The 26,737-nt window shown below is 44.5% G+C and overlaps 1 long non-coding RNA gene across 6 annotated transcripts in view; it reads right to left on the reverse strand.

The window, feature by feature from the left end:
- Positions 1-26,737, reverse strand: part of LOC121015124 (uncharacterized) — a 43,359-nt gene that overhangs the window by 11,480 nt on the left and 5,142 nt on the right. Inside the window, exons 1-4 of one of the 6 annotated variants that reach the window (XR_005783635.1) lie at positions 20,838-20,883; positions 18,620-18,764; positions 17,411-17,495; positions 16,626-16,642 (exon numbers count right to left, since the gene is read on the reverse strand). This is a non-coding gene — a long non-coding RNA (uncharacterized LOC121015124). Of the gene's footprint in view, positions 1-9,116; positions 9,512-16,625; positions 16,647-16,912; positions 17,496-18,619; positions 18,765-20,837; positions 20,884-26,737 lie in introns of those variants that run through there. The other 5 variants (XR_005783634.1, XR_005783632.1, XR_005783636.1 and 2 more) reach the window with 5 other exon arrangements.

Here is a 26,737-nt window from a genome sequence, read left to right on the forward strand (position 1 = left end):
CCATATTATACTATACCAAATTATACTATACTATATTATATTATACTATACCATATTATACTATATTTATATTTATATTTTATATTATATTATATTATATTATATTATATTATATTATATTATATTATTATATACAACCTCCACTGAAAAGGCTCAGAAAGAAAACAGCAACCAACAACAGTAGCAATGAGCATCTTTGGTGCTGATTATTATTCTGAAATACCATTTCCCACTAACAGAAACCCAGGCTTCTTGAAGAAATGACTGATTCCTGGTTTGAGGCAGGAAATGTATACATTGACCCTGTCACATCACTTAATCATATCAGATGGCAGCAAAGCTGTCTTAGACGACTAGATACTGTAAAAAGGATTCAGGAGCCAATGGTAAGAGGCATCCACTTGCCAAAGGTGGAGTCATTTCTGCTTCAGTAATTCCAAGGGGTTGAAATTTAAACCCATAGGTTCATAATTATATACTTTTTATTTTTTAAAAAAATTTAATGTTTATTTATTTTTGAGAAAGAGAGAGAGACACAGAGCACAAGCGCCAGGTAGGGGCAGAGAGAGAAGGAGACACAGAATCCAAAGCAGGCTCCAGGCTCTGAGCTGTCAGCACGGAGCCCCATGCAGGGCTTGAACTCACAAGCCACAAGATAGTGACCTGAACCGAGGTCGGAAGCTTAACCGACTGAGCCACCCAGGTGCCCTTTTAATTATATATATGTATATATATATATATATATATATTTTTTTTTTTAAAAAAAAACAAAACAAAACAAAAATATATATATATATATATTTTTTTTTTTTTTAAATTTTTTTTAATGTTTTATTTATTTTTGAGATACAGAGAGACAAAGCATGAACGGGGGAGGGTCAGAGAGAGGGAGACAAAGAATCCGAAACAAGCTCCAGGCTCTGAGCTGTCAGCACAGAGCCCGACGCGGGGCTCGAACTCACGGACCGCGAGATCGTGACCTGGCTGAAGTCGGACGCTCAACCCACTGCGCCACCCAGGCGCCCCGTATATATATATATATTAAACCTGGGTGCCTGGCTGGCTCCATCAGTAAAGCATGTGACTCTTGATCTTGGGGTCATGAGATCCATGATGGGCATAGAGCTTACTTTAAAATAAATAAATAAATAAATAAATATCACATTTGGGGGATGCTTGAAAAACCGGTACATAACTGGAAAGAAGGCAGCACTTTTCCTACCTTTCCACATGAATTGTACCGCTGGGAAGGCAAATGGTAGACGAAGGGCAGCATTTCCATATGAAAGTGTTACAATTAATAAGTGAAAGAGAAGTGATGGCATTAGAGTGTTACCACTCTGCACTCCCAATGAATTAATGGATTTAGGCATTAAGCAGCAATGGCTGCTAACATAACAAAAGGGAATCGGACGGTTTTATGCCTCCTGATTCAAGATCACATCACCACTTATGATTTCGCCAACGGGATTGGCCTGGGTCTCACCACGCCTCAGCTTCATCCAACCGCCAAGAGGTAGGAAATCCAGAACCTGCTGACCTGTACCAAGAGTACGTCATTGGGCAACATCCAGACTACAGAGAATTTCGCAAGCTAAAGGATTCAGGTTGTTCAGTGGATAAAGTATAAGGCTGAGAAAAGGATCGAGGGGAAACTTATAATATCAAAAACTTTAAATGGGGGCTCCTAGGTTCAGCATCAGTCGGTTCAGCATCCAACTCTGATTTTGGCTCAGGTCACGATCCCAGGGTCGTGGGACCGAGCCCTGTCTTGGGCTCTGCACTGAGTGTGGAGAGATTCTCTCTCTCCCTCTGCCCCTCTCCCCTTCTCATGTGCTGTCTCTATGTAAGAAGAAGAAAAACCTTAAAAGGACAACTATAGAATCCCAGGGTATTTACCTGGGTGAAAGGACTATAGGAAACACAGGCAAGTGATCAGCTTACTGGTTACTTGGGAGGAAGAATATGGTCAGTATGGGGCACATGGTGGTGGTGGGGGGAGCTCTACTCAGTGGCTGGCAAAATTTTATTTCTTGATCTGGGCAGTAGTTACAAGGGTGCTATGATGATTCATTAATATATGCATTATAATTAAATATTAATACATTAAATATAAATATAATAGTATGTCAATATAAAATTCAATATTAATCTCACACCTCAATTTTGTGTATTAATCTGAGTATTAAATACTAACATATACCTTATGATTTATTAAGCTCTACGTTTGTTGTGTGTGATTTTTCTGTATCTGTGTTCATTTTTGCAACAAAAAAAAAGCTAAAATAAAAAAAGAAATTGGCTGGCAGAAATTTGTGGAATCTTCTCACAGCAGAAGCACACGGAGGGTTTTTACAGCTTTGTTTTTACACTTAACCTTTCCACTTGATAAGGTAATGGTAATTACTTGGCTTGGCCACTAGGGTGTGCTGTCCGTTGCCCACAGCCTCTGCGCTTGATCCGGTAAAGAGGGACTTCCCACGTTTCTGTAGTGCCCCGTGAGCATTAGGACAAAGCAAGCCATTATCCCATTGTCCTTTGATCACGACCTACGTTAAGTGTCAGAACCGGCAAATTTTATTTGGAAAGTTAGATCCAATGTGTAAATACAGTGTAGATACTGAAAATGCTGTAGCTTTCTCCCCCTTTAAAGTAAGTTTTAATTTATTTAATACGTTATTATAACGAAACCTCATGAGCCATCATAACAAAACATTAGGACCTAACACGTGGAGGATGAAGGGTGACGTCGTCAGATCCGTCTTTTAGACAGATGAGAGCACACCCGTGGCGAGGACAGAAACCCTCCAGGGCTCTCCAGACGTTCCATCAAACATGTCAGGCACGCTGCCCTGGGGGGACTGCCGCGAGCAGCCGGCCGGCCTTTGAGGGCCCCTGAAGAGTGAGAGACGGTGTTGCCAGGGTCAAGGCTTTAGAGCGGAGACGGGGAGCAAAAGTGGGACTGTGAACCCAAGAACCGTCCTGCCTGATGCGCAGCGTGGAAAGGGCTGCTGGTCACAGAATTTTATTCGTGAGCTTGGCGGGCCTACATCTTCGGCGGGGAACAGTGGCTCCTGTAAACAGCTGCTTATCTTTCCTCTACGGGGTGAACGGGTGATCTCTTAATAAATCCTGGGTCTCGGGTGCTTTGTGTTGCTAAGGAAATAGAAAGCTTCTGAATTGTTCATAGGCCAAGAAAAAAGATGCTTTGAGTTTTGTAAATTTTTTAAAACTATTTCTTTATTTATTTGAGAGAGAGGGAGAGAGCGCGAGCATGCACCTGTGAGTGAGGGAGGAGCAGAGGGAGGAGAGAGAGAGCCAGACGCTCAACCAGCTGAGCCACCCAGGCGCCCCGCGTCTTGTAATTTTTCTACAAGGCTGCAATAGACAATACAACAGCAAACCTTAACCTGTAGCAGCCTAATTTTTACTCTGTCATTTGGCCAGACGTCTCCAGCCATCCCGAGGGTGTCATGCAAGTGCACGTGGGTCAGCGTGCATGTACGTTTGTCACAATGCACTGGAGTCAGGCATTCTGGTTAGTTTTTGAGATGTGAGATTGGGTGGCTTCGTTCATCTGAGACACCCGGGGGCACACACCCTTCCCCTTCCTGCTGTGTCTTAGCGGGAGAGGTGGGATCCTGGCTGAGGGCAGGGAAAGGCAGGTGGGGAGGATTCCCGCTCGGCAGACACCTGCCGAGGCTTGTCCCTGCTCCCTGGTGCCATTTAGGGACCCCATGCCTCAACCCAGAGCCCAGATCCAGCCTCTGTCGCTGTAGGACATTCCCAGGAGCCTCAGGCATACACTTTGTTCTGGGCTCGCCCCTGCTCTGGGTACCCCACATTGTCCCAACCTCTAGGCTTCCTTCCGGCCTGGCCAGCCTCACTCCCCGGGTGTCCCTCCTACACCCTGACGCTTCCTCCGGTGCCCCCTCTTCTGAGGCACATGCCATGGTTAAGAATGGACTCTGAGCTCACAGAGAACCAAGTTAGAGTCCCGGCTGAGCCACTTTTTTTTTTTTAATTTTTTTTTAATGTTTTTATTTATTTTTGAGACAGAGAGAGACAGAGCACGAGCAGGGGAGGGGCAGAGAGAGAGGGAGACACAGAATCCGAAGCAGGCTCCAGGCTCTGCACTGTCAGCCCAGAGCCCGACGCGGGGCTCGAACTCACGGACTGTGAGATCATGACCTGAGCTGAAGTCAGACGCTTAACCGACTGAGCCACCCAGGCGCACCCCAACCGGCTGAGCCACTTTTACGTGACCTTGGGCAAAACATCTAACCTCCCCAAGCCTCGGTTTCTTTTTCCATTACATAAGGATGGTGAGGATAATAATATTGATGTAATATTTATCTTTTCACAAAGCAAACATTCACCTGTAACCAACACCAGATCAAAAAATAGAGCAGGAGGCACCCCGTGCTGCTGCCCCCTCCCATTCGCTGACGTGGCCCCCGCCCCCCACGAGGAGACCTTAGATTTGTCTGGTTTTGAACTTTACACAGATGGTAACCTACAGTGTATACATTTTCAGGTCTGGCTTTTTCCGCTCAACCTTCTTTCCATTTCTGGGATTCACCCACGTTGTCATGTTAGCAGTGACTCCTTCTCGTTCTGCCACCGATGAGCACTTGGGTCCTTTCCAGTTTGGGCCATTACCAAGAAAGCTGCTAGGAACATGCCAGATGTTGTCTTAAGCAGTAGAAAATAAACACGCTCACTCTCTCCTGCACTGGGGCAGAACAAATTCTAGACGGAAATATCACACACTTGGGGCGCCTGGGGGGCTCAGTCGGCTCAGTGTCTGACTCTTGGTTTCGGCTCAGGTCGTGATCTCCTGGTTTGGGAGTTTGAGCCCTGAGTCAGAGCCTGCTTGGGATTCTCCTTTCTCTGCTCCTCCCCTGCATTCTCTCTCTCTCTCTCTCTCTCTCTCTCTCTCTCTCTGTCTCTGTCTCAAAATAAATAAAATAAACTTGGGGCGCCGGGGTCACCCAATCAGTTAAGCACACAACTTCGACTCAGGTCATGATCTCATGGTTGTGGGATCAAGCCCTGCGTCAGGCCCCACACTGACAGAGCAGAGCCTGCTTGGGATTCTCTCTCTCCCTCTCACTCTGCCCCTGCCCTGGCTTGTGCTCTATGGCTCTCAAAATAAATAAAGAACATTTGGAAAAAAAGAAATAACACACATATTACAGAGTTGTTTCTGAGAGGTAACATGGCACAATGGAAAATGATACAGGGTTTAAGATAAGACACACTCATGATCGAATTCTGGATTTTCCACCTACTAGTAGTAGTCAGACTTGGACAGTTACTTGCCCTCTTTGAGAATCAGTTTCATCACCTGAAAAGTAGTAATAAAAAAATACCTCCCTTTGGAGTCACCTGGGTGACTCAGTCCATTAAGTGTCCGACTTCGGCTCAGGTCATGACCTCAGGGCTCGTGAGTTCAAGCCCCGCGTCGGGCTCTGTGCTGACCGCTCGGAGCCTGGAGCTGCTTTGGATTCTGTGTCTCCCTCTCTCTACGCCCCTTCCCCACTCACGCTCTGTCTCTCTCTGTCTCTCAAAAAGTGAAAAAACGTTAAAAAAATTTTTTTAAAAAAGAATATAAAATCCAGAAAAGTTGAGTAAAAAAAATCTGTAACTGATTAATATGTACTATTATTTAGTAGACAGTAACTGTCTACGGAAAAGGCCAAGAAGCAAAGACACCTAATGGCAAGGAGCATGCCTGAGGCCCAGATTGTAAATATCCTAATTTATTTTTTTTTCAACGTTTATTTATTTTTGGGACAGAGAGAGACAGAGCATGAACGGGGGAGGGGCAGAGAGAGAGGGAGACACAGAATCGGAAACAGGCTCCAGGCTCTGAGCTGTCAGCCCAGAGCCCGACGCGGGGCTCGAACTCCCGGACCGCGAGATCGTGACCTGGCTGAAGTCGGACGCTTAACCGACTGCGCCACCCAGGCGCCCCAGTAAATATCCTAATTTAAATAGCAGCATAAGTTCATGACTTAATGAAACTTTTCTTTCTACCTCTGCTCATGGAAAGAGCCTGAAAGCAATGGCATCCTGGGAACAGTGAGGTCACCTAGCAATCAGGTCCTGGTTTCCAAATACTTTACCCACTTAAAAAAAAATTTTTTTTTTAATGAAATGGCTCTTTGGAGAAACGGCGAGTCTGGGTCCAAGGCAGAAAATACACAAGGCGTTCCAGGGATATCTTTTGTGTCAGAAAGAAAGGAAACTATTGAGGACTTCCGGGATCTTTTCAAAGATACAGGACTCGACTTGATAAGGCCAAAATTGGGACAATTTGGATGTCAGAAAGAATAATGACCACAGTGGATTAAAAACAATAAAATTATAGGGGCGGCTCAGTTGGTTAAGCGTCTGACTCTTGATTTCGGCTCAGGTCGTGATCTCGCTATTTTGTGAGTTAGAGTCCCGCATGGGCTCTGTGCTCATAGCGTGGAGCTTGCTTGAGATTCTGCCTCTTTCTCTGCCCTTCCCCCACTCACGCTCTCTCTCTCTCTCTCAAAAAAAAAAAAATTACAAAAATCCAAACATCCATGACACTAATCGCCCTGCCCCTCCCCCCAACCACCACCACCAAAAAAAAAAAAAAAAAAACCCCGCATTGCTTTTTTTTGGAGATTATCAAGGTACCAACACATTTTTCTGAAAGTTGCAAAATGAAGGAAGAGTCTAAGTATTTGCCCTGCCTTTCTAGTCAGCTCTGATGTCAAGCTAACCACACAGTTGATGAAGGAAAGTTCTTCCTTGAGAAGCCCAGTTCATAAATCCAGAAGCAAATGGTAGCCACTAATGAAGTAATGCGTCTTGGCCACGGTCATCAGTAGGGACCAAAACCATCAGCTCAGGGGAACTTTCAATGGAGGGACCAGGCCGACGCATCAACTGCTTGACCCAAATCTTTGAATGTGAGAAATAGGGAGCCTGTGGCAGGACGGACGGTCAAGTATCTCACCTGCAAACTTGAATCTAATCAAGCTTCCGGAGCTGCCTGCCAGTTTACAGGAAACAGAAGGACAGCAGAGCGGGCTAAATGACGCAACAGGGGCACCTGGGTGGCTCAGTCGGTTAAGCGTCCGACTTGGGCTCAGGTCATGATCTCATAGCTCATGAGTTCGAGCCCCACGTCAGGCTCTGTGCTGACAGCTCAGAGCCTGGAGCCTGCTTCTCAGATTCTGTCTCCCTCCCTCTCTCTGTCTCTTCCCACTTAACACTCTGTCTCTCTCTCTCTCTCAAAAAATAAACATCTAAAAAAAAATGACGCAACAGAGGGGCGCCTGGGTGGCTCAGTCGGCTGAGTGTCCAACTTGGGCTCAGGTTATGATCTCATGGTTCCAGCCCCACGTCAGGATCTCTGCTGTCATCCCAAAGCACATTTCAGATCCTCTGTCCCCCTCTCCCTCTGCCCCTCTCCCACTTGCTCTCTCTCTGTGTCCCCCCAAAATAAACAAACATTTAAAAATAAACAAATAGGGGCGCCTGGGTGGCTCAGTCAGTTGGGCGTCTGACTTCAGCTCAGGTCGTGATCTCACAGCTCGTGAGTTCGAGCCCCGCATAGGGCTCTGTGCTGACGGCTCGGAGCCTGGAGCCTGCTTCGGATTCTATGTCTCCCTCTCTCTCTGCCCCTTCCCCCACTCATGCTCTGTCTCTCTCTCTCAACAATAAATAAATGTTAAAAAAAATTTTTTAAATGTTCTAGCAAAAAAAGCAGGGTAGGATGATACATATGAAGTCAAATGGACCAGAGGTTGATGGTTCAAGCAGATAAAGGCTACTTAAGAGCCCATTATGTTATTCGCTCTACTGGGGGGTATATTTGAAATCTTCCAAGGTAAAACATTTTCAATTTTTATCTAGAATTTAAATCTATGCCACAGACATAAAGTACATTGAATCTCATTAATTTGGACTAATGGAAATCAATGCCAAACTAAACTGTTTTTTAGAGTATAATTCCAATTGTAGAAAAGTGTATTTCATTTCAACAGACTGTATATTACTCGTAAGTTGATGCAGTCACTTGGACCGGGAATGTTTTAAAGAGTTCTTTAAAGGGTTCCTAGATAAAACATCCGTCGTTGTGTCTGGATGGTTAAGGCAGGTAACCTCTTCAATGTCCGTTTCAGCAAGGGCCCCAAAGGCCAAATGGTGAACAACAGGTTCCAAGTTACCTGCTGTCTCAATTGAGATAGCGACTGGACCAGACCGTCTATGCTGGACTGGTAAAGGGGGAGATCTAGGCCAGGTCCTCGGGCACCAGGTGACCACCGTCTTCTAACTTACGAGAGGTCAGGAGCTGGGCTGCGTCCTCCGCCCACTCAATCCCAGGGAAGGGATGAGGGTCCCCAGAGGGGCTCCGAAAGCCCCAAGGGCACTCGGGAGTTGGGGGTCATGACTGACGGCAGGCATGTGAAAGGGGAGAAGCCATGGCAGAACAGCCTGTCTGCAGGCAGAGCAAAGAGAACCACCTGGAAATGAGCTATATTTCCGCTGATGGCCGAGCAAAGGGAGATGTTTCCAGGGACCATATGTGGACCTCATGGTGGGCGTCATGGAAGGAATTCCCCTAAGAGCACCACTTAGAATCTGGACCACCCAGAGGTGGGGTCAGGGGGTCCACACTGCAGACTACACCCCTGTCCACCATGGGAAACGCTGCTCTGTCCCCTTCACCCTGCCCCGCAGGCGTCAGAAACTGCTACTAATTTCCAAGCCAGAATTAGGCCCAAACTTGGGAAGCGGGGACATTTTGAAATTAAATACATTTGGAGTTTCTTTTTCTTTTTTCTTTCTTTTTTTTTTTTAAGAGAGCGAGAGCACTAGCAGAGGGGAGGGACAGAGAGGGAGACACAGAATCCGAAGCAGGCTCCAGGCTCTGAGCTGTCAGCACGGAGCCCGATGCGGGGCTCGAACTCACGGACCGTGAGATCGTGACCTGAGCCGAAGGAAGTCAGACGCCCAACCGACTGAGCCACCCAGGAGCCCCAGATTTGGAGTTTCAACAGAATTCTTAATGAGACTTTAAATTTTCTGAAAGGACTTATTCAGGTGACAGACACAGAAACCAAAAAAGCTTTGGGACATAGTCATAACTTTATCCAAGAGAGAGGCAGAATGAGTCTCCAGAGCAAGCTTAACAATTAAAATTTCTTTTATACTTACCTACTCAATCGAGATTTTTCTCACTAAACCACTGAAAATACTTGTAAAACCTTGGCAGTAACTAGGGAGCTGGGGATCCACACAGGTTGAGACCAGAGGGCCAGGGGCCAGATGGTGACGACAGCTGAGCCCTGTCAAGGATCTTGGTGTTTGTCCTAAAAACAATGTAGAGCCCCTTCGTTGTGGATTACGAGGTAGGATGTTCAGTTGCACCGGGGCAAATGCGGTGGCAGCTGGAGTGGAAGCGGGAAACCAGTTAGGAAACTACAGGCATCCGGAATCCAGCCAGATGGTGGCGGTAACCCTGCTGGAAATCAGGAAGGCGAGGAGATATTAGATTATTGGATGAGGAAATCTCCAGGGCTTTGTGATGACTGGCTATGGGAGGGGAAGAAGGGGGGCGGGCAAGAGAGGGTCCCTGGGATTATGGACTGAGCACCTGCATGGGTGTGGTGCCTTTTCGGGAGGGAGAAGGCCACAGGGGAGGAGGCGTGGAGGGAAGAATGATGAGCTTGGTCCCAAAGCGGTCAAGTTGAAGTGAAGTCCCTGGGAAGGGAGCAGGCAGGGAGCTGGAGACAGGGCCTGGGGCTCAGAAGAAAAGGGGCCACCGAGAGCGAGCGCAGCCTCCGGAGGGCCTGGCTGGCTGGGCCGTGTGGGAAGTGACATCAGCGGCCAAGGGAAAAGCCCCAGGGAAAGTGAGGGGTGGGAGGGGAGAAAGGTCAACCCAGAATATCTCAGAAGAGGAGGCCAGAGAGCGCCATCAAAGTTTAGGGTCAATGGAATCATAATAGTGGGGGGAGGGGGGCGCAGATGGTAGCCACACCCGCGACACGCACACCGCACCACACAGACTTGCCGAATCACTGAGGTACACCTGAGACTAATGTAATTGTGTGTCCTCTCTACCCCAATTCAAAAAAAAAAAAAAAAAAAAAAAAGAGTTGAGGGAGGAATAAACCACAAGTTCAATGTTGTTGGATGGCCAAGGCAAAGATGTGAAAATGGTCGTTGAGGGTTCTTCTAGTTTTGACAGACGGACTGAGTATTCGGGGAAAAATGACACAACATCTGGGGTGTCCTTCAACGTAATCCTGGGCTGGGGTGGGAGGCAGCGGGTGGGGCTACCTGGGCGCGAGCTGCTAATTGCGGGAGCTGGGCGCTGAGTGCGGGGAGGTTCACCTCGCCCTTCTCTCTACCTAGGTGTGTGTTTGAAACTTCCCACCACAAAGTTTTTATTTGCCCCGTATGGAGGTTCCTCAAAGAGTTAAAAAAATAGAACCACCCTGTGACCCACCAGTTGCACTACTAGGTGTTTGCCCAAAGGATACAAAAATACAGATTCGAAGGGGCACATGCGTTCCAATGCGTTTTTATAGCAGCATTATCACCAACAGCCAAACTATGGAGAGAGCCCAAATGTCCATTGACTGGTGAATAGATAAAGAAGACGTGGGGTACACACACACACACACACACACACACACACTGGAATATTACCCAACCATAAAAAAGAACGAAATCTTGCCATGTGCAATGACGTGGATGAAGCTAGAATGTATTATGGTAAGCGAAATAATCGCAGAAAGGCAAATACCCTATGATTTCACTCATCTGTGGAAATTGAGAAACAAAACAGATGGACATGGGGAAGGAAAAAGAGAGAAGGAAGCAAATCATAAGAGACTCTTAAAGACAGAGAACAAACTGAGGGTTGATGGAGGGAGGTGGGTGGGGGGTGGGCTAGATGGGGGATGGGCATTAAGGAGGACACTTGTTGGGATGAGCACTGGGTGTTACATGCAAGTGACGAATCACTAGTTCTGCCATACATGTTAACTAACTAGAATTTTATTTTATTTTATTTATTTTGAAAGAGAGAGCGTGTGCGTGCTCAAGTGGGGGAAGGGCAGAGAGACAGGGAGAGAGAGAATCCCAAGCAGGCTCTGCACTGCCCCTTAGCTAACCAGAATTTAAATGAAAACTTGGGGAAGAAAAAGGTTGTATTTTTTTCCATAATAAAAAGTAGTCTTTGGGGGCACCTGGGTGGCTCAGTCGGTTGCGTCCGACTCTTGATTGCAGCTCAGGTCATGATCTCACGGTTTGTGAGTTCAAGCCCTGAGTCGTGCTCCATAGCTGGTAGCATCTTCTTGACCCAGAGGAGAGCCGGGCACCTAGCAGGTGATCAAAAAACATCCTTAAGCCAATGAATGAGTGAAACCCACCGGAGAACATTTTAGTTTCAGCTTTAGTGACAAGCTTTTCTTTTTTCCTTTTTTTTTTTTGGAGGGAGGGATGGCGCTTCTGAGGGCTGATCTGTTACTTTGCCCAGAAGGTCAGTGTCTCCTGAATCGTGTGCCACATTGCTGTCCTCTCCTTCCGTCTTCCTTTTCCCAATGCAGTTAGCTTTTATTGCCGCCACCAAGAACAGTTCCCAGACTTAGCACTTCACATCTTGTGCCTTTGAAAAATCCCCCTCAAATACGAACATAAAAATCCTACTCTAAATGCAAAAGATAAGTTCACCAAAGCGTTGCTCTAAAGAAAATGTCCACTTCAAATCCTCTTTTTTTCACTTCACTTGCAATTTAAAATTAGAAACGGGTCTTGGGGCGCCTGGGTGGCTCAGTCAGTTAAGTGTCCGACTTCCGCTCAGGTCATGATCTCATGGTTTGTGAGTTCGGGCCCTGCGTCAGGCTCCGTGCAGACAGCTCAGAGCCTGGAGCCTGCTTCGGATTCTGTGTCTCTGTCTCTCTCTGCCCCTGCCCTGCTTGTGCTCTCTCTCTCTCTCTCTCTCTCTCAAAAATAAATAAACATTAAAAAAATTTATAAAAAAAATAAAATTAGAAATGAGTCTTGACCCCCACCTCCCCCATCAAAAGCTGGTCCCTGGAAGAATAAAAGCATACCAAATGATTCCAACAAACTTTTTGAAAACCACATTACCTTAAGGTAATTTAATTTAATTTAATTCTTTAAGGTAATTTCCCTTTTGAAATACTAAAGTTCGAAATGCTAACCCTAGCGAAAAATAGTAATACCTTACATTTGATTGTGTATTATATGCATAAGCATATGCCACCCGGCCCCCAGCATTGTTTGAGATGGCAGGCGGTGAGGGCCACCGAGGCAGGAACCGTGGTTAAGGCCAGTGTCTTGGGCTCATAGACTAAGCTCCACTCTCTCTAGCTGTGTGATCCTGAGCCAGTCACTTCTGGGCTTCAATTTCCTCCCCTGTAGAAGGAGGTATTAATGTCTTCCTCACAGGGTTGTGAGGGTTAATGAAAAGCCCTTGGAACACCTGAAATGTGTGAGTTAGCTAATATTGCCTATGTATTGTCTTTCTTTTTACAGATTAGGAAACTAAGACCCAGAAAAGTTCACAAATGTGCTTAAGGTTGCACAGCCAGTAGGCATCTGAGTTTTGACTCATCCCCAGAATTTCTCACTCCAAACTGAGTGCTCCTTCCATCGAACTACAATTATCTCCCATTTTTTTTTAATTTTTTTTTCAACGTTTATTTATTTTTGGGACAGAGAGAGACAGAGCATGAACAGGGGAGGGGCAGAGAGAGAGGGAGACACAGAATCGGAAACAGGCTCCAGGCTCTGAGCTGTCAGCCCAGAACCTGACGCAGGGCTCGAACTCACGGACCGCGAGATCGTGACCTGGCTGAAGTCGGACGCTCAACCGACTGCGCCACCCAGGCGCCCCTTATCTCCCATTTTAACAACGAGAACGTTCGGCTGCGCTTAGACAAGGTCAGAAATAAGAATCCTCAAATTATAGCATGCAATCGGGAACTGACAGCAAGAATACCATTTTCACGTTCTCACGACGTCCCCATTCTAGATAGATCAATCACCAAAGCACAGAGATTTAACTACTGTTTTACCAGCAACAAAGTACTGTGATCCTTTAAGTTATAGCTAAGTAATTCCCTTCGGGGTTGTTTTTTTTGTTTTTGTTTTTGTTTTTGTTTTTGTTTTTGTTTTTGTTTTTTCTCATCAGTCCTTCTTACTGGCCTCTGTGACCAGATGCAACTGTATGGCGTGTTACAAAAATACAGCCGATCTCGTTATTCACCATAAAGTGAATGTCCTGTAAAGTCACTGTGAACAGAGTTACTGAATTTGCAGGGAAAAAAACAGGGTTAGGTTCCTGTGAGCCTCCGGCGACAACATTTTTGTCAAGCAGTCCAATCATAACCTGGTTTTATGTGTGTTTCTGTTTAAAGACACCTTATTTAATATACATCGTTGATTCATTAACATTGAACTGAGGGGCGACATCACTGTAACTCATGCCTGAGCAAAGCGTATCTAACACGTATTTCTCTCGTAAAGTACTTCACGGCCTTCTTGTGCTCAGGAGCGTTGCCAGGACCCCAGCACGACACTCGGGGGCCACTTTAGAGAGCAAATCACCCACGAAAAACAGAGCAATGCCAAAAAGCATGGCACTAAAGTGACCGCGAGAGGGACATTTATAATATTCAAGCTAATGGAAGCAGGCAGAATGCCACCGTGTTCTACCTCGGTTGGGAACGTGCGCATTGGGCAACTCAAAATTTTCACCACGCTGTGTGTCTGGCTGTGAATGACCCAGGGACTTATTTGAGGACAACAAATCAATTTTAGCAAGGAGATGAGTTCACAAATGGAGTCTGCAAATAACTGTCAGGAAGAGCCGTACGTACTCGGAACAGAGAGAGGCCATGTGGAAGGCGGCCGTGAGCTTCTAGACTGGCTCGCCTGTTACGGAAGGTGCGTGGACAAGTCCCCAAGTCAATCTCCAACTGGATCCAGAAGTCCTCGCGGCACTAACATTCATTGATGCATTTAATGACTGTCACATAAGCATGCAATAGACGACCTGATGTAGATCATGAGACTATATGGATCATGGGAACTTTGCGACTCTGGGCAAACAGCTAACCTCTCTGAACATAGATTCCTTCTTTACAAAACGATAACATTTGGCTCAAAGAGTTGCTGGGGTGGACAATGACATGGGATAGTAAATGAAATCATAATATATGCAAAGTGCCTAGAACATGGTGAGCACTAAGACAGTCATTCTTTCCTGAGAATGTAGAAAGCCTGCTTATTAATACAAACTTGTTTGGGGCACCTGGGAGGCCCCAGATCGGTTGGGCACCTGACTTCGGCTCAGGTCATGATCTCACTGTTTGCAGGTTCAAGCCCTGCATCGGGCTCTGTGCTGATAGCTCAGAGCCCGCACCCCCTGGAGCTTGCTTCGGAATCTGTGTCTCCCTCTCTCTCTGCCCGTCGCCCACTCGCGCTCTGTCTCTGTCTCTGTCTCTCTCTCTCTCTCAAAAATAATTAAACATTAAAAAAATTTTTTTAATAAATAATACAAACTTGTTGAACTGCATGCTGGGAAAAGGGACTACTTAATAACTTCATAAGATCCAAGAATAACCAATGACGAATATGTTTGATCAAGTACCTAGTGGTTTCTAAACTGGTAATAAAATATGTCAAGATTGTTCCTGAGTTATTGCCAATTAGTAGATTAAATGTGGCCAGCTCAGCCACATCAGGTTATCAAAAGTCCCTGGCTTTCTCATGCACTGATTCATTCATCTGTTTATTCCACAAAGATTTACAGACTACTTACTATGTGCCAGGCACTGCTCCAGGCCCTGGAGATAAAGCGGAGAACGAAATAGTTAAGTCCCTGCTCTCCAAGAGCTTATGGTCAAGCCTAACGAGGGGCAGACAATAAACCGAGATCTAATGCAGTGTCTGGTGACAATCAGGGCTAAGAAGAACAATAAAGTGGCTCAAGGGGACAAGAACAATGTGAGGAGGACCCCCTTAGATGGCAAGGTCAGAGGAAGCCTCTTTAAGGAGGTGCGTTCGAGCAGCAACCAGGATGGTGGGAAGGAGAGACCCGAGAGAAAATCCAGGCAGGGCAAGGGCACTCCAAGCCTTGAAATATGAATGAGCCTGGGGCACCTGGGTGGCTTAGTCAGTTGAGCATCGGACTCTTGATTTTGGCTCAGGTCATGGTGTCATGGGTTCGAGCCCCGCTTTTGGATCTGTGCCGACACATCTGAGCCTGCTTGGGATTCTCTCTCTCCTCTCTCTCTGCCCTTCCCCTGTTCTCTCTCTCACACAAAATAAATAAATAATAAAAAGAACAAAGAATGAGTCTGTGCATCGGATAAACAACATGGAGGCCGGGGCCCCAGAGTGTAGGGTCAAGAGGGGGGAGCAGTACATGAGGTCAGAGTGCTAGGACAGACCAGCTCATGGAGGCCAAGGAGGTCATGCTAAGGACTGTGGACTCCTTTCTAGATACTGTGGTGAGCCAGCCAGTCATGGTTGGGAGCAGGGAAATGACTTTTCTGATTTTTTTGGAAAGAGTAACTCTGGGTGTCATGAGGCAAAGACCATGTGAGGGTCAAGAGCGGAAGCAGAAAGACCAAGCAGGGGCTGCCCCGTCACCTAGGCAGGAGGTGGTGGTGGCCTGAAGGAGGGTGGTCGGCTCCTGAGTAACAGGATGTAACTGGTGCCGGATTAACTATGTTCATGGAAGTCATGGTGCGGGAATTCTTTACTCACAGCTGGCGGGACGATTAGGCGCTCTGTACCCGAGTTGGACTCTAACTGGCCTTAAACAAATCTGAGGGGAGAAAAAAAGCAAAAGTTCTCAAAACCACCCCTTTTTCCTCTTTCAGATCTCTGTGACCTTACCCTGCAAGGCCTTTGAAAAGGAAAGAATATACTGGAGATTTCCTTCGTGGAATTTTTTTAAGTCGGGTAAACATACATTGAATGAATTTGAATTGCTTTTTAAATCCAATTATGAAATATTTAAAAAAAATTTTTTTTTCGACGTTTATTTATTTTTGGGACAGAGAGAGACAGAGCATGAACAGGGGAGGGGCAGAGAGAGAGGGAGACACAGAATCGGAAACAGGCTCCAGGCTCCAAGCCATCAGCCCAGAGCCTGACGCGGGGCTCGAACTCACGGACCGCGAGATCGTGACCTGGCTGAAGTCGGACGCTTAACCGACTGCGCCACCCAGGCGCCCCCAATTATGAAATATTTAAAGCCACTGAAAAGCATAAAATACAACAAGCCTGGCTGGCTCAGTCAGTTAAGCGTCTGACTTCGGTTCAGGTCATGATCTCGTGGTTTGTGAGACAGAGCTGACAGCTCAGAGCCTGGAGCCTGCTTCATATTCTGTGTTTCCCCCTCCCTCTACCCCTCCCGCCCCCCACCATGCTCTGTCGCTCTTGGTCTCTCAAAAATGAATAAATGCTAAAAAAAAAAATTGAAGTAGGGGGCGCCTGGGTGGCTCAGTCGGTTAAGTGGCCGACTTCGGCTCAGGTCATGATCTCGCGGTCCGTGAGTTCGAGCCCCGCGTCGGGCTCTGTGCTGACAGCTACCCCGTTCATGCTCTCTCTGTCTCAAAAATAAATAAACGAGGGGCGCCTGGGTGGCGCAGTCGGTTAAGTGTCCGACTTCAGCCAGGTCACGATCTCGCGGTCCGTGAGTTCGAGCCCCGCGTCGGGCTCTGGGCTGATGGCTCGGAGCCTGGAGCCTATTTCCGATTCTGTGTCTCCCTCTCTCTCTGCCCCTCGCCCGTTCATGCTCTGTCTCTCTCTGTCCCAAAAATAAATAAACGTTGAAAAAAAAAATTAAAAAAAAAAAAAATAAATAAATAAACGTTAAAAAAAAATTTTTTTTAATTAAAGTAGAATAGAATCTTCCTGGTTGCCTGTCCTCAGTCACATACCTCTCCCTCCCCACAAGAGGAAATATTTTCCTGAATTTGGTATTATTATTTCTAGGTGGACCTTTATGTTTTTACTACTTTGTATGCATTGCTACATGCATAGTGTTGTTTTGTATAATTTTAAGCTTTATATAAACACTTTACATATCTTTGCGCAATTTACATTTTGTTTCAAATTATGTAAAAAATATTAAAATTATTGTAAAAGTCATCCACATTGATGTTAATCTAGTTCACTTGCACTGATGATATATATGTTATTGCTGACTTCGCCACAATTAATTTACCCATTCTCCCATTCAAGACACTTCCATTGTTTACATTTACATTGTTCTTGGCATACTGCTATGATTATTCTCGCTTTTATATGTGAGAATTCGCACTTTTACATGCCCCTCTTATATGCGAGTCAAAGCTAAATCTATTTTACTTACTATTCAAAGCGTGGTCCCAACATTAGCAGTATCAGCACTGGCTGGAGCTTGCTAGAAATGCAGAATCTTGAGCCCCACAACAGACCTATTGAATTAAATCTGCATTTTAACAATACTCCCAGGAAATTTATGTGCACAAAGTACCAGTCTAGCAGAAGCAGTCCTTCTCAAATTATTGATGATGAACCAGTTCTGTTTTGGTTTTTACATTTTCAATCTGTTACACACGGATATTTTGTAAAATATCAACATTTCAGGGGCGCCTGGTGGCTCAATCGCTTAAGCGGCTCAGGTCATGATCTTCCGGTTCGTGGGTTCGAGCCCCGCGTCCGGCTCTGTGCTGACAGCTCGGAGCCTGGAGCCTGCTTCGGATTCTGTCTCTCCCTCTCTCTGCTCCTCCCCTGCTTGTGCTCTCTCTCTCTCTCTCTCTCTCTCTCTCAAAAATAAATAAACATAAAAAAAATTTTTTTAATCAAAATTTGATATCACTGCTCAGGAAGGGAAGGGCTTATCCAAGTTCAGGTGGTCTGGGAAGTTCCCTGGAACGTGGTATTGAGCTTGCCATGGAGACTGGGACATGACCAAAATGGAACACCACGTCAGGGAGTCTGCCTGTGGGAAGACAGTGGAGCGGGGAACCCTTGCCAGCCATTCACTGCAAAAGTAGTTTTCAGAGAGCCCATGACTGACGAAAACATTTCAGGTAATTGGAGGATATGTGCGACAAAGTCCACATGAAATAGGGAAGTTGCCAAAGAAGACTTTGCCTCGTTTGATTATATACCAACAATGGATGTAAGGAGCAATCTGAAAGATTTGAATAGAAAAAGGAATCAACTTATGGGGCGCCTGGGTGGCTCAGTCGGTTAAGCGTCCCACTTCAGCTCAGGTCGTGATCTCACGGTTCCCAAGTTCGAACCCCACCTAAGGCTCTGTGCTGACAGCTCGGAGCCTGGAGCCTGCTTCGGATTCTGTGTGTCCCTCTCTCTCTGCCTCTCCCCCACTCGCTCATGCTCTGTGTCTCTTTCTGTCAAAAATAAAGAAACATTTTAAAAATCTTTAAAGAAATAACACACACAAAAAAGAAAAAAGTAATCAACTTAAAGACTGCCAAGCTAAAACTGAACTACTTGGGAGCCCTGATCCACAAAAACAATATATTATTGAAGATCCCTATTACAGGAATGACTCCAACTCGAGGATGTGTACCTGGCGGTGTATCCATTCACTGTCGAAGACCAACACTGACTACACCAAAGTGAGGTTCAACATTTCTCAGTAGCTTGTTAAAGGGAAGTAATGTCCCATAGCTCAAGGCCACATATGCTTCTCCAGTTGACTTCGTGTCTCTTACCTTAAAAAAAAAAAAAAAAAAAAAAAAGTTGTAGATGGAAATCAGTTGTGTTTGGCAGAAAAATAAATTAAAATCTTCGATTCAGACAGTTTATGGAGCACATTAAGTGTTCTCAGACCAGTTGAACCTCCCACTTCGCCCCAGTTACAAAGATAGGGGGCCAAACAAAATCGTAGACCCGCAAAGTGGAACATAAATGAAGTAAACAGCTTATTGTCAAGGCCAGATCAACCTCGGAACTCACGGTCACAAATGATCTCCTCTACTTCTTCAGGAAGTTTATGTAGATAATTTGATAAAGAAAAAATGCGTTCTATTCACTTTTCATCTTTCTATGTCAGGGCCTTTTATTGAATAAGAATGGCCCCATGCACGGGAGCCTCCAGCTTCAGCTCAGGTCATGATCTCATAGCTCGTGGGTTCAAGCCTCGCGTCGGGCTCTGTGCTGACAGCTCAGAGCCTGGAGCCTGCTTCGGATTCTGTGTCTCCCTCTCTCTCTCTGTCCCTCCCCTGCTCACGCTCTGTCTCTCTCTTTCTCAAAAGTAAATCATCGTTAAAAAATAAATAAATAAAAATAAAAGGACAGGAAAAAGAGAAAGATGTATGGGGTTAGTCGTTAGCACCTTTCATACTTCTTAGATTTTGTACGCTTACTTTATCTCATAAGGAAATCGACTTATTTGTTCCCATTTAAACCACTGTACCTGTGAAATTTTAATATACCCAGAAAGAAGGACACCACATGCTGGCTTATCTTATAGTCAGTTTGAGGAATGTGTCTGTTTCCATAGGCACACACACACCAAATGTAAATGTATATTGGCTTAGGTGGGACAAAAACCATCGTAAAGGTTGAGAAAGGAATTATATTCGGTTGAAGTGCTTGAATATTAACATGTTAGGTTAATAACCTTTCATCAGTGTTTAATAAATGTATAGGAAAATATGGGTGATTTCTGTGTGCTTTAAGGTAACTAATCTCCCAATTCATATGGAGATATAGCAGGAAAGACTGTTTGCAAAATAAAGTGGGGAGCTACAATAACCCAGCTGAAATTAAAAAAAAAAAAACAAAAACGGGGTGGGGAGGACGCTGGAGGGAAAGAGAATGCCAGGAGCAGAGGCTGACGTCTCGGGCCTGGGACAGTTGGCCTTCCTGGCATGCGCTGACGAGAGGGAGCACAGGAAGCAATTTTGGCCTCACTTCGCAAATACGAAACCTCAGGCTATCCAAGACGCAGTTTTAAACGTGCAGTGAAGAAACTAATGGTTTCTTGTACCAAGCGTTAGTTAAGGATCTTGAAGAAGACGGCATCAGTATTTTCCCTATACTTAAATAATCGTCCTCCCTGGCGGCTTTAAGAAGCAATTGAATCCCCACTAAAAGTACAAGACTTCTTTGAAGAAATGGTTGATTACAGGTCCGGGGCAGGAAATGTGCACAGAAGCGTACTGAGCATACAAAGAATGTCTATATCTAATTGTAACGCATTAAACACATACATACGGAAAATCATATCCAAATAGATCTATGAAAAGGGGAGGAGGAGCTCCAGCAAACAAATCTAGATGGATTGGCAAAATATGGAAACCACCAGTTGACAACCCCAATGTAATCATCAGTTCAAGGCAAAATCATCCAAAAAAAAAAAAAAAAAGGCAACACCATCAGGTGAACGGATTTGGGGGAGATTTGCGTAGACTTTTAAACGCAAAAAGGGAAGCCTATCTTTACGATGGAGAGTTCCTGGTCTCCACGTTAACCGAGGGACCAAAGTTAGCATCGCTGTAGTGGGACCACTGACATAGGAGCCCCCGGATGGGTTACAATCTGAAATACACATCATCTAGAAATATTCTTACTAAAAATGTTTAACTTGGATTTAATCAAGCTATTAGACCACGCGTGTCAATGGGAATATAAATTTTCTGTATAAATGTTCTATCTAAAGCAAAAACGAAACCAAAAAGCCCACAGGTGAAATTTATTTAAATACTTAATTTAGCCCATATCTATGTAGGAAATATTAGTATTTCAACATGTAATCAATATAAAAAGTGTTCATATTTTACCTTCTTTTTTTGTAGTGAGTCTTCAAAATCCAGTGTGCACATTTCGGGGCGCCTGGGTGGCTCAGTGGGTTAAGCATCCGACTTCAGCTCAGGTCACGATCTCACAGTCTGTGAGTTCGAGCCCCGCGTCGGGCTCTGTGCTGACAGCTCGGAGCCTGGAGCCTGTTTCAGACTCTGTGTCTCCCTCTCTGACCCTCCCCTGTTCATGCTCTGTCTCTCTCTGTCTCAAAAATAAATAAAAAAACATTAAAAAAAAATTTTTAAAGCACATTTCAATTCAGATGATGAGTTTTCATTGGAAATGCTTGATCTGTATTTAGATTTCATAAAATTTACCACTGAAAAAGGAGATTTGCATACCTAAGTTTTTCCAAGCACACTTAACATTTTTCCAACAATGAAATGGAGCATGAGTTTTAGATTCAAATTATTTCAACTTAAATTAAAATTCAGTTTCTCACTTGCATTAGCATAAGTTGCACAATGCCTACCATACTGGAGAGCGCAGTCTGGGACTTAACTTCCAGTTTACAGAAAACAAAGGTGATAGTAAGTAGACAAGTTAATGATACCACGAGAACAATCCAGAATGTGGGACGCTCTGCAAAACAACTGGCTTAGTTTCCAAACAGCCAGTGTTATCAGAAAAAATAAGATGGGAAGACCGTCCCTGACAAAGACTAATGAGATGTAACAGTCAAATGCAGTACCAGATCCTTGTTTGAAAACAAAAACCAAAAATGTGGGCAATCAGAAAAAGTTCTCTGAACAACCAGGGAACTTTGAATATGCACTACACGCTAGATGAAACACAGAATTATTGCTCATTTTCCTTAGGTGCGATAACGGCATTACGATGACGTAGGAGATTGATTTATCTCGAGGAAGGATAATAATTCTAGTGGGAGGATCATTCTAGAAATGCAATTGGATCAAAATATCAATCAAAGTTGACAGGAGAGGGGCGCCTGGGTGGCTCAGTCGGTTAAGCAGCCGACTTCGGCTCAGGTCATGATCTCGCGGTCCGTGAGTTTGAGCCCCGAGACGGGGTCTGTGCTGACAGCTCAGAGCCTGGAGCCTGTTTCAGACTCTGTGTCTCCCTCTCTCTGACCCTCCCCTGTTCATGCTCTGTCTCTCCCTGTCTCAAAAATAAGCAAAACATTAAAAAAAAATTTTTTAATAAAAAATGTTGACAAGAGAAAAACATATCCAGGGGCATGGTGACCCCAAAATGTTTATCTTCTACGCAGCCTTTTCCCAGGAAGCACCTAGAGGATGCCATCCTCCAAAATGAGCGAGGAAGCCAAGAAAGAGGAAGATGAGGAATGACGAAGCAGGTGACCCAGCACAGGCGAGACGTGGTGAGAGTCTTCAGGAGGATGGCTGGGAATCCATCCTAGAAAGCAGCCATTCTGGACTGGACCACAGAGAGAAAATCTCCAGGAGGGAGGTCTTCAAAGAAAAACCTGGCAGGCAGGTAATACAACGTGTTTGACTCTACTGTGGGAATTTGATCACTCTACTGGAGAATTTTGAGAGAAATGTTAGTGATAGGTGCATTCAGTAGTATATTGGCAAACCACCTCTCTGAAGAGAAAAAAGAAAGAAAAAGCCCTGATTTGTAACATTTGTTGATTTCAATGGCAGAAATACTCCCACTATTGCCTTTTTTTTTTTTTTTTAAAGAGAGAGAGAGAGAGAGCAGTGGAGGGGCAGAGAGAGAGAGAGGGAGAGAGAGAATCCCAAGCAGGCTCTGCTGTGAGCACAGAGCCTGACTAGGGGCTCGATCTCACAACCCTGGAATCAGGACCTGAGCCGAAATCAAGAGGGGACTCAATTGACTGAGGCACCCAGATGCTCTCAAAATAGCCAAATGAAGCTACCAGTATGAAGTCACTGAACAGATTTGGCAAGAGGTGCCCATGATTGGGTCTCAAGAGTCATTAACAAATGCACGTATACTATCAATTGGTCCCAAGAACCAAATGAGAATTATATGGTATAATTCAGATAATTTCTTATGCAAAAAAAAAAAAAAAAAAGAGCCAGTAAGACCTAGCTCCAACAAAATTAAGCAAACGCACAAATACAGCAATTACTAAATCCCTCCCCCTGCCCCAAAAAAAGTTCTACAAGAAAAGAAATGGAATCCTATGACTCCGCGTGGCTTAGCTACAAACATTTACATTGTTGTGGCAATGTCCACACGGAGTGCGGGCTTAACACTGCAAAATGTGATGCCCCATGTTGAGAGGAGGGGGGGAAGGGGTAGAAAACAGAGCTAAATTGTCACTATCAGTAGACAATGCCTAAAAGTGAAAAATCAAGAAATAAAAGAATAAGTCTTTTATTTAGAAATATGAAGGGAAGGGGCGCCTGGGTGGCTCAGTCAGTTGAGCGTCCGACTTCAGCTCAGGTCATGATCTCGCGGTCCGTGGGTTCAAACCCTGTGTCGGGCTCTGTGCTGACAGCTGGGAGCCTGGAGCCCGCTTCGGATTCTGTGTCTCCCTCTCTCTCTGCCCCTCTCCTGCTCATGCTCTGTCTCTCTGTCTCTCTCTCAAAAATAAACATTAAAAAATTTTTTTTAATTCAAAAAGAAATATGAAGGTAAACTATCAGAATAACGAGCCAAAAGAGATAAAGGCCACTGTCTGTGGGGTGCAGAACAGACACCCCGAGTAAATTAGGGCGGAAAACAGCTGCTTTTCTTTCTGACTCCATTAAGACCTATTGAAATGATGAAAAGAATATAAAAATAAATCGGCATTTCTGCTGGAAAGACAGGAGAATGTACCAGTAGAGGACCAGGACAGTAGGCATTTCCAGATGATACAGAGGCGCTGGGATCGGGTCGATTACTAAACCCAGTATACCTGATTTAAAAACAACCCCACACTCAAAAAAATAAAATAATAAAATATAAAATAAACAAAACAAAACAAAACAAAATAAAATAAACCCCACAGACGCCTAAGAGGAAACCTCAAACCTTCGCTAGCACAGCCCTGCTAACCCCCTACAACGATATTCCCATTTCCTTCCCACCAGCCTGCAGATAACCGCAGCTGTCTAGGATGGGGTTCCTGATCCTGGATGCTCTCTCCCACATGAGAAAATGGAAGCAGACACTCTGGGCAGTGTGCCAGAGGGCTTACAACCACCAGGAGCAAAGCAAGAGGTAGAGAAGAGTTTTTCTGGTCCCGCTCTGCCCACTGCGCTCACCTACCACCTCATTCAGGACCCCTGCATCCACTGCCAGACAAACACCGAGACTTGCAACAGCCAGCATGGTTGGCAAAGCAAAGCACCACGGTGGGAAGGAGACTGAACAGGTCTGGCATCGTGTTACCCTGAGAGTCGCTCCTTTATTTCTTGTCACTGAGACCTGGGCTGGATGCCATCGTTTCCAGTTGATGCCACCTGGCTCAACTTTTTATCCATTCAGTGACTTTCTCCACACCTTCCCAGTACACTTTTTTCTTAATGTTTATTTATTTTTGAGGGGGGGAGGAGCAGAGAGGGAGGGAGACACAGAATGTGAAGTAGGCTCCAGGCTCTGAGCCATCAGCACAGAGCCCGACGCGGGGCTCGAACTCACCGCCCATGGGATCATGACCTGAGCCAAAGTTGGACACTTAACCCACTGAGCCATCCAGGGGCCCCTCCAGTACATTTCTTTCTTGTTTAAGCTAACTAGAGTCAGAGTCTGTTACTTGGAATGAAAAAACCCTTGCCATACAAAAATATGGTTGAATGATAATAAGCTTAATTTTATGTTACGGAGTTTATATTTATATATCCATATTTATAATATATGTATTATACTATTATAACTAATAACCTTAACATGGTACTAATATAGGAACACACACTGTTTTCAAATGCCTATGGAACATGCACAAAATAATCTCTTAGGTAACACACACACACAAATGGATAAATCACAAAAAATAGAAACACACGTGACACGGTGTAAAACAAAACAAAACCAAAACACTAAAAGCGAATTCCAAAACTATATCCACACTTATTTACTTGTAAAGAAATAAAAGCTGAAACTATTAAAAATTTAAGAAAAAAAAAATGTAACAAGAACATTACCTCTCAAAATCTATGACATACCATGGGATAAAATGATTCTCAGAGCAAATTTTATAGCCTTAAATATATTCATTAGAAACCAAAAGTGAACTAAGGGAGTCAATTCAAAAAGCTGGGGAAAAAAAAAATTTGTGTTAAAAACAACAGGGGCACATGGGTGGCTGTCGATTGAGCGTCTGACTCTTGATTTCAGCTCAGTTCATGATCCCAGGGTTGTGGAATTGAGCCCTTCACAGACACGCTCAGTCTTCATTGAGCACGATCAGCTCGGAGCCTAAATAAAGTCTCTCTCTCTCTCTCCCCCTTTCTCTCTTCCTCTGCCCCTCCCCCACTCATTCTCTCTTTCTCTCTCTCTCTCTCTCTCTCTCTCCAAAATAAAATTTAAAAAATAGATACCAGGTAAACAGAAAAATGCAAAATAAAAAATAAGATAGATTAAAAAAAAGTGGTTACTAATGCCAAAAGCTTGTCTTTTAAGAAATAATATATAAATGATCAAAATTATTAATGAGAAGGGAGCACATGAAGATTATTTTCAAAATTATGGGAGTATTTTTTAATTATGGGAGTCAAGGTTTATGTAAGCAAGATGCAAGATCAAAAGCCATAAAATATTGACAGATTACACTCCATTTTTTTTAAAAAGTTAAAAGAAATGAAGTGTCCAGAAACAAAATTAAGAAGTGGAAATAACTTTACTATGAATTGAAAGCCAACGTTTTAAGGAACTGCTATAAACTAGTAAGAAAATCACATATACAAACACAATTTTTAATGTGCAAAACCTATATACAAAGTTAGTTCTTGGAAAAAGAATAACCAACAAACATTTGAAAGAATGCTCAAAGTTTAAGCGGTAAGTTTAAGATAGTTTAAGCAGGAAGACCCCACTTTTCACCCATCACATCAGCAGAAATTTTAATACATAACATGTAGTGTTAAAAAGGTTGTGAGGAAACAGGCTCGCCAACACATTGTTACTGGGAATGGAAACTGCTAGTATTTCTGGAGGACACTTTAGCAGTAGGTATTCAATTTTTTTAACTTTCTTTATTTATTTTGAGAGAGACAGACGGTGCGTGTAGGGTGGGGGAGGGACAAAGAGAGAGAATCACAAGCAGGCTCCACAGGGTCAGTGCAGAGCCAGAGGCTGGCCTCGAACTCAAGAACCATGTGATCGCGACCTCAACCAAAACCAAGAGTCAGACGTTTAACCGACCGCCCCATCCAGGCGCCCCAGGTGGTCAGTTTTTTTTTTTTTTTTTTTACCCTTTATTCATTTTTGAGAGACAGAGACAGAGCGCAAGCAGGGGAGGGGCAGAGCGAGAGGGAGACCCAGAATCTGAAGCAGGCTCCAGGCTCTGAGCTGTCAGCACAGAGCTCCACCCCCCACCCCTCAAACCCTGAACCTCAAGATCATGACCTGAGCCAAAGTCGGACACTTAACAGACTGAGGCACCCAGGCGCGCCCCTCAATTTTTTAATGTCACACCCCTTCCAATCAAGCCACTTCCAGAAATCCATCCGACTAAAATACTTGAACATGTGCACAAAAATAGAAGTATAAAGATGCACTGAAGCACTTTTTTGGGGATTAGTGAATAAACAAAAACAGAAACAAATTTTCTGTCACTCAGAAGGAAAATGAGGTTTGATGAAAGGATTGATGAGCAGTCTTTAAAACGAATGAGAAAATCTATAGGTACTTACATGAAAAAGTTTCCAACTTAGTGTTAAATGGAGAAAGTAAACTATTGAATGCAAATTACATAGTGAGTAATTAGATCTGTGTATCATAT

This window comes from Herpailurus yagouaroundi, unplaced genomic scaffold, assembly GCF_014898765.1.
Source record: "Herpailurus yagouaroundi ecotype Mexico unplaced genomic scaffold, PumYag 205, whole genome shotgun sequence".
Classification (NCBI taxonomy): domain Eukaryota; kingdom Metazoa; phylum Chordata; class Mammalia; order Carnivora; family Felidae; genus Herpailurus; species Herpailurus yagouaroundi.